We start from the raw sequence: 9,362 nt of genomic DNA, 5'->3' as shown, positions 1-9,362 counted from the left end.
ATATAAAGTACCATAGAAAAAGGTGGATCACACCACTAAACCTCTTTGTCATTTCATCTACATGAATACTACAGTGTGGTAACATTTCATATGACAATAAATGAATTTAAAATAAATACCATTGACATGAGCACCAACGGTTTGGTTTGGGCTTACAAATAAAATGAAAATAAGACACCCACTGTGATACATTTGAAAGAAGGAGAAGGGGAAGAAAGCAAAACCCCCAAAATTCTCCTGGCTTGCTCTCAGTTGTTAATGCAATTGTTTTGAAAATTGTGATGATTTTTAGCAATAGAAAAAATTAAGGGAATCCCACTAAGCCAGAATAGAATTTTACAAAATTGTTACTTTCCTCATCCCCTGTGATGCTAGAAACAGCTTGTCTACAACGGTGCTTATCTGGATATAGGGGCCTAGCATCTCTACAAAAACATTTTTCTTTAATGATGTCTCCTTTCAGACACAAGGAATGCATCCAGCTGGCCTCCTTTCTAGTTGCTAGCCAAACCATTGGAGGTTGAAATGGGTTCATGGAAATGGGAATTGAACCTGAGCAAAGGGGCAAGCAAGTGTTGAAAGGGGTTTAATAGATAGAGAATAGATTAGTGTGTGGTTAGGCAAAGCCTAGCACGCCACTAAACTATACACCAGTGATGGCGAACCTTTTAGAGACCGAGTGCCCAAACTGCAACCCAAAACCCACTTATGCATCATCGGGTGTCGGGTAGGTGTGGCCCATTGGCTGGGTGTGGCCAATTGGGGGGTGTGCCCCGTTGGGTGGGTGTGGCTGCGGTGGTAATGGCAGACTGGGTGGGATTAAAAAGTTCAACCAATCAATTCCAACTTTGCAAGATCTTTTTTTTCCGCAAGAAGTTGAAATTGACTGATTGATTGAACCTTTTTTTTTTTTAACACGGCGGCAGAGGCCTAAAGCGAAAAGGTTTTATAAAACCCAGCTGAAGGCCTAGGACTGGGGCGACAGTGCGTGTGCCCAAAGAGAGGGCTCTGAGTGCCGCCTCTGGCACCCGTGCCATAGGTTCGCCACCACTGCTATACACTATCACTAGAGAGTCAAAGAGTATGAACTCTGTGCAGTAAGTGCTTGGGAAGAAAGGCCAAAGATAGCGACCATTGATTAGTAATCTCAGACAAATTGCAGGACAGAAAAGAAAAAGGTAAAGAGGTCTCTGTGGATTTTGCCAACTATGGTGTGTGTGTGTGTGTGCTCATCTCCGTTCAAGGCCATTGAGCCAGTGCTGTCTGAAACCATTTCCATGATCATGTGACCAGCATGACATCATGGAGCGCAGTTATTTTCCCATCAAAGTAGTACTTATTATCTACTCACATCTGCATGCTTTTGAACTGTTAGGAGCTGAAGCAAGGATGGGAGCTCACCCTGTTGTGTGGTGCTTGAGTCTCGAATCTGGGCTATCAGGCTTTCCAGCTGACAAGCCCAGAGTCATAAGTGCTGAGCCACCATGCTGCCCAGACAGAAAGGAGGACGTCCTTAATTTTCTGTTCACATCCTATTACCCTTTTGAGGTCAGTAGGTGATTTTGTTTTGAATTTTCCTAGTCCTATTATTTATCAATTAAAGCAGTCTTTTAAAAAAGGAAAGTCAGGTGAAACAAGACGTTAAGAAAAAGCCTTGGGAAACATGTCATTTCCTAATCTTGCTCCAGCATGTAATTGCCTCTGCTTCTTACTTCTGTTAATACCCTATTTTGCTGGGAGGTTTTAACACAGTAAATCCTGCTTCCAAACCAGTTAAGCTTATGCAATTAGAGGGATTTTTCCAATCCTACCCTGGAAATCCCTTTGTCTTGGTGAAGTTGCTTTGTTGGCTGGCTGCCGGTAGACTGTGCCTCTTTATAAAAGTCCTCTTCCTCTCACTCACTTGGATTCTGCTTCCTAACCTACAACTCCATAGTAAATTACTCCTTTCCCCTGCTTTCTGGATACCTCTGTACCAGTTGGTCTTTCAGAATTTGATTATTAATTTATTGATTGTTGTAAACTCTAAAATATCCCACCTTCTTTCATTTATGAAAGTATAAAATAGGAGATAATCCAAATGTTCCTGCAGTTACCCATGTCTTTGCTGACAACATACGAGGCTCATAGCTTTCTAAAACTTTTATGATCGATCAATATTATTTAACATCTGGGAATAAACTCTCTAACTGCTATGCTTTATTTCAGTATTGAAAGTCATCTTTCCCAGAAAAACCAATTTACCATCCATTTTAACAATACGTTCCTGCCAGAATGTATTGATCACTGAGACCAAAGGTTTATTCTTCCAAGCTTTTGAGCTCGTGCTGGAGCCCATCCTCAGGGAACTTCTCTCTCTCCAGAATAAGTGCCCTGGGCTGTTCTATGCATTGTATTTATATGGTACCTAGTTGCGTGTAGCTCTTGGTTGTTAATTAGGGTGTTGATGGCTGACTATTAGGTTGTTGATTGTTGTTTCCTTGTACCTGTTGTGCCCTTGGCTGTTAAATAGCTGATAATCTGGTGATAAATCAGCATTCCTGTTGACTGACAAGGGACCTGTCAACGCTGCAAATACTGTATATTCTTGCTTTGACAATATGCAGAACTGTCTGGTATTTTTATAGTTAAACCAGGCAACAGGGAAAAAGGGAGGAGAATAAGGACAGCCCGGGAAAAAGAAACCGGAAGTAAATCACATCTTCCAAGTTGATTGGAAGATGTGAACCATGACCCCAAAATAAGGGGGTGGGAAATGCTTAGAATGTATATGCGTAACGGAAAAGAAGCCAGACCTAAGCATTTCCACCATGCTGTACTGACGTCTCTGTAACCTTAATAAATGCTTTTAGGATAAAATATGCCTGAAAGTCCTTTTAAGTGTTTCGTTAATCAGACACATCACAGGACCCTTTTCCCAGGCTTCAATAATTTCTCTGGCTATTTTTGTCCCTCCTCAGCCAACAATCATAGTAGCTGCAAAATTAAATCATGTCCTTGTTCATTGCAATTTGAGGGTACCAATGATTTCAGATCTCCTCATCTAACCACTCGCTTGTGTTCTAATAATCTGGTGGTTACCTCCCCCCCATCTGTCCTACATAGTCACAAGGGCAATCCATGCAAGGAATCCAGTAAATTGCATTAGAAGTTTCTCCCACCTCTTTGTAGTGCATGATTTGTCTTTATATGGTAGCCTCTTGGTGATGGGCGATGCCCACTTGCAGATCTCGGAAGCTGTGTTCTACTGCTTCTGGAATGTTTTTGATGTATGGCAAGATTATAGTTGGTCTTGTATCTTCTTTCTTCCTTTCTCTCCCCTGTGTGTTGTGCAGCATCTTGTAAAAATGCTTGTGGGTACCCATTCTGCCCAGTGGTGGGATTCAAATATGCGAACAGCCAGTTCTCTGTGTGGATGCTGCATCCAGAAGCCCATTCTGGGCCTGGGCAACAAAAAATTAGCTACCGGTTCTGCCGAATTGGTGTGAACCGGCTGAATCCCACCACTGATTCTGCCTGAATTGTTCATGTAGGTACCTGCTCTCCAGTTGTTTAGCTTGCTGGGTAATACAGTGGGTTCTCACTTTGCCATATAGTATTTTGACACTACTCTTTTTATGTAACAGTGGATGGTTGCTGTTGAAATTCAAAATGCATGGACTGTTGGTAGCCTTGTGATATACTGTGGTTTCTAGGCTTCTATCTTCCTGTCTGTTGACAAGCACATCTAATAGTGGCGACTGTCTAGCCATATCTTCCTCCACTGTGAGTTATATGTCTGGGAAGATGGAGTTCAGTAGGGTATGAGAGTCTTCCATTGCATTTCTTTTGATGACGACAAATATGTCATCCACATAGAAGTATCAAATGTGTCGTCCATGTAGCGGCACCAAAATATAGGTGCGTAATTTTGAAATCCATGGTGTTCTAGTATATGTAGGACTGCTTTTGCAATGACTCTTGATATTGGGTGTCCCTTTTATTTACTCATACATTTCTCTTTTAAACGTAAAAAAAGTACATTGACAGTACTGCCATTCCTACAGTTCAAGAACATGAACATGGAATTACTTATTCCTTCACATTTTAAAAGATTATGTTTTGAGTTAATTCACCTGGAAAACTTAGTTTTAGATAAGGTGACCAACTTTTTTACAATGAAAAGGAGGACACAAAAAAATTGAAGAAAAAATATCGTAAATAAAAGAAACATTTTATTCATTGCAACAATAATACAGACAACTTGCATGTGCAAAGTTTGCCAGCCGGGTGTTTTGGCGTGCTCAGCAGCAATTCCTATTGGTTTTCGAAAGCCAATAGCGGGAGTAGCACAGCTCATGCAAAAGTTGAAAAAAAAACACCATCAAAAAAAGGTGCCGGAATGCCGTTCTGAGCGTTCTATGAGAAAAAAAAAGCCCTGCAGATTAGTCTTCAAATATTGAAAAGGAGGACATGTAGGAGGACACTTTTCGAGGGAGGACAGAACTTACAAAAGGAGGACTGTCCTCCCTAAAAGAGGACGGTTGGTCACCTTATTTTAGATATCAGAGCTCTATTTCTATTTAATTTTTTATTCTGGCATTCTGTAATGAAGAGATATTGATTTTCAATCTTAAGTATTACAATTACTTCTAAGCTTGCATTTCTAACAATAAAGCACATTTTCTATAGGAAATCTGTGCTCTCCTTTTTGTTTGCATTTTTATCAGGATAAGGATTTCTATTGCTTCTATTCTATCTTCTGTTTTTGATTTCTTAGTCTTTTCTCCAGGAACCTGGGAAGATAAATATCTCTCCTGGAACAATGAAAGGATTATACATACCTTGGCTCAAATTCATATTCCAGAAAACACCAGGTAGGATACAGTTTGCTTTTTCCCTTTATATTTATTAAATTTATATAGCTACCCATCTCATGAATGTGGTGCACACAATAAAAATAACAAAACAAAACCATCAAGATCATTATTTTTTTAAAAAAAACTATAATAAAAACAAAAAAACAAAAATGGAAAAATGCATTCCAAAATATACAAATAATATAGCCACTTAGCTATACTTCCATGGAATTACCCAATGACTAAACCAAGTTTTAAGAGCCTTCTGGAAGGTCAGCATAAGGATGCTTCTTTTGAACTGTTGCTAAGACTGCAGAGAAGGGACTCCAGACAATAATTACTTGCATGAGATGCATCATATCTGGTTCATGTATAAAATATACTGGAAGATCTGATGCTTTTATGTCAGTTCCTTGGGATATCTAGACCTGAGTCTATCTGGATTTGGGAGCGTTTAATTCTATCAAGTGTGCCAGTTTGATAGAGGGATTATGATGCTGGATTGGAATTAGCGAGACACAGAGGGAAATTGCCATTTAATCGAATAGTTCATTGCATAAATTTGGCAAGGTTTATTTTATGTATTTTATTGTATTTTATTAATCAAATATACATGGCTGGCCATCTCACAGAAAGTGACTCTGAGAAGCATATAGCAACCCAAATAGGTTACTGTTTTCAGTTCAGCATCTGTTATTGGAGAATAAAATTAGGGGCGATCCCTTCACACATGCATTACATTTGTCAACATATTCAGAGATTTGTTGGGTGAAGAGGAAGTTGATCAAGAACCACATCTATTTTTAGTAGGGGCTAGGTCTGGCACGAGTATGCAAAACCTCCAGGCAGCTGCTCTGGCATTTTGGGAGATTACTACTGACATATTCCCCCTTTAAAGTGAGTAGGCCTATCAGCATCAAGAGATTGTACAAAATTAAACTGGTGAGCATGCAGAAGTATCTTATTCAATTAGGGGTCATTGGGAAAAGTTAAAATGCTCATCAAATTAGAGGTGAAATTGTGGGGCCACTGAAACTACTTTTTATGGTTGAACTCAGAAATGGAAAGCCCAACCCTGCCTTGCTAAATCTTACTTAACTGCTTTATTTCCTAGTCAAGACAAGCTAATGGCTGCACATTTTCTCTATTGACAAATGGGTGTCTGAGCAACATCCCAATTTCCCTGAATACCGTTCATTGCCCATAAGTGATATAATTTCGGTACTGATTAACACAACATTGTAATATCAATCAAAGCAGCTATAAAGGTTTTTCAATTACACTATGAGGTTTCTCTTGAAGAGCCATTTTCTAATCTAGGGTCCCTGTCTGCTGCCAGTGCTGAGTCAAGAGAACTCTGCCCACAAATGGAAGACCACAAACCTATTACAACAGAGGGAAAACTTTCAGCTGAAAATTTGTGCAGGGGTTGGTAGGTTTTCCCATGGTATGGCTTAGCCACGAAAGCTACACAAATATGGGACACATGATTCATGTCTGGAGCTAAGAATTCTAGACGTAACGTAAAATAGAGAAATACAAGATTGGTGGGAAAGAAAGTACTTCTCACTTCTTGAATACTTCAGTTATAAAACAGAAAAAAAGCGAATCTTGGCCACCAATGAAAGATGGAATTAAAACTAGAAGTCTCAGAATTTCTACTGTTCTTATATGTGGGAACAAAGTGAGTGTACTATTTTGCCAAGAGTCAGGGCAGTGATCAGGTGCCCAGGCAAGTGGTTCTTTTGGATCCAGAGACAATGAGCACACCAGTGAATAAAGAGGTTTGAAACTTAATTATTAACTCAACAAGCAGATTTAAAAGCATGATATAAAAAGCATACAATCTAGGCAAAATGATACCCAAATCTTTTATAAGCTGTCAGGAACCCCTCAATAATGACAATAGAGATACCCCAAGGGTGGCCAATTTCCACATTATCCAGTGCTAGATTTGGTGCAGTTTAAAAGTCAACACTAAGGTTTGTATTAAAACCTGGCACCATGACTTCATGGTCTGCTTCACTCTGGGATGGGAACTGAAAGTCTAAGACTTTCACACATAAGAAAAACTTTGCAGCTATGTGAAGATTTCCGCCCCTCCCCTTTATTCAGCAAGCAAGAGTGTAAAACAGGCAGGTTAGTTCAGAATGAGTTCTAAACTTTTAAACTTAATGTGAAGGAGAAATCAAAATACGTCACTAAACTCCTCGAAATACAATGGTTTGCCTCATCCTCACCACATGTACATGTGCATTTGTCTCCCTTTGCCTAAGCATCCATGCCTTTTTTTTTTTACAAGGGCATTTAGACATGGGGTAACATCTTGAATTATGGTATCTAAGTTTTTAATCAAACATGTCCTGTCCTGATTCCTTACCAAAACTGTATGCAGTTTCAGGGCTGCACTTTCAGCACTGGGGACTAAAGTTTCTCTAAAAAAAGTTGCCAAATTATAATTTTGATATGACATAATGAAGTATTATATGTTTTTAACTGAATTTTAATTGTGTTTATACTGAAAATAAAAGGAATAAAATTTAGTTATCCTTGCTCCATTTTTGCCCTGTTTTTGCTACTTTTTGGAGTGTGGCTTCCTACATTCATTTAAAGACCAAGTGTGGCATTGAGCTTAAAAAGATTAGCATCCATGCTCTACTGTAACCCTAATTACTTCCTCATCCTATCCTATGTATGTCTGTATCCCAGTTTATCAACTGGCATTAAAGATAAAATCAGTGACACTCTTGATTTTAAAGCTATACATGCTTTGAAAATTATCCAGAAAAATTGCTCTGGAACTCATGGGAGTATAAACACAGCATTTCTCTGTTCTTGAAAAACCATTACACAGTTTTATGAAATAGCCAGTAAAAGATGTGGCTGCTTTAAAAACTTCAGTAATGTCTTGCTTGCTTCAATAGATTGACTGATACAATAACTTTTTTTTATTGCCTGAACTAAAATATTCCAAATATTCCTTCATTTTTAGCAAATGGAACTCATCCAAACTGGGTTCTCATTTGTTGTTTTTTTGGAGTATCATTTATTCTTGATAACTTGTCAATCACCTGGAATGAGAATTTATTTTTTTCATTTCTTCTCTAATCCAATGTCTTTCCTGACTTTCTAATTGTTCTTCATGGGTTGTAAAATCTATATAATTTGCTTTAGTGGCAAACATTGCCTTTGAATAAAAAGGGTTCAGTGAAACTGCATGCAATTTATTAATTTACTTTCAGTGTGATAGATGAAGACTCTTTCATTAAGGCTACACGTAGCTGTACCTCCCTACCCTTACAGTTACTGTTTTAATATGAAAGTTTTCTTATTTTTCATAATTGTCTACTGTTGTTGCTATCCTTTCCCCACTCTAGAAAATTCTTCAGAAATTATTTAATTGTTGATGTATATGTTCCAGATCTGTGACCATATCTGTACTCAGTATCTGTACTCAGTAAAGAATAGACGAGAACATCTACAATATTTAGATCTGATAACAGGTAATTCTCAATTTATGACCATGTAAGTCTAAAAAATGGTCATATCATAAGTCACTTTTCAATGCCATTGTAACTTTGAACGGTCACTAAATGAATTGTTGTAAGTTGAGGACCACCTATGTAGGCTGCCTGGTGCCTTTCAGGGCTTTTGGCAAACTTGCATCAATCACAGCTGGCATAGCTAATGATTAAATAGAGTTGTAATAGAAAAATGATTAGAGTGCAGCATTTGCTGGGTTTAGGCTTTATTCCCTTACTAAAAGAACAATGAGATGTTAGTGGACAGAGGATCATGTTAAAATAAAGGTAACTTAGCTAAGAAAGTTCATTGCTGGAATAAAAAAATAGGATGCTCTTTAATTTCAAAAGTAGCTCAGCATTGATTTACCTCCCCATCCAGTATTGGTGACAGGTCAGGTTCTTCTACCTCAGAGGAACAGTCTAACCAGGGGTCTTAGAATAATATATAGTCCAATACATCAGCATCATCAGGCAAGGGTCTCTGAAAGCCATTTTAGTCTGGGACAAGATAGAGCTAATTTTCATGTGAATTTATTTGAGTTTGTTATTTACAACTTGACGTACACCAAAAGATGTGAGGAGTAGCTATGTCCACTCATTTAGGACTCCTTGAGATGATGTATACTAAAGGAATAAATAGCAAGGAGCAAGGAGAGAGGGTGAGGAGATAATTTCCTTTGCTGCCACTACCTATCATGTGAGAAGCTGCCTTATATCAGGTCATTTAATCTAGTTTGCAATCTGGATGAACTGGCCCAGAATTTTTGCCATCATTGTTCATGAAGAGGAGATCTACTGGTTTGGGCCCAGGGAGCCAAATCTCTGCTGCTTGTTTTACAACCTAACTCACGGATGCTTTAAGCAGTTTCATCTGTGACATTTAAGAAAGAAAAAAAAACATTTCACAGTGTCAGATAAGATTCAACACTGCAGCAGCAAACTAGCCATTTGCCACAAACATTATAGCTTAATATAAATTCTAGCGGTGTGAGGATTTGAT

This window comes from Protobothrops mucrosquamatus, unplaced genomic scaffold, assembly GCF_001527695.2.
Source record: "Protobothrops mucrosquamatus isolate PMUCROS unplaced genomic scaffold, P.Mucros_1.0 scaffold_289, whole genome shotgun sequence".
Lineage (NCBI taxonomy): Eukaryota > Metazoa > Chordata > Lepidosauria > Squamata > Viperidae > Protobothrops > Protobothrops mucrosquamatus.
Note: the sequence above shows the minus strand (reverse complement) of the source record.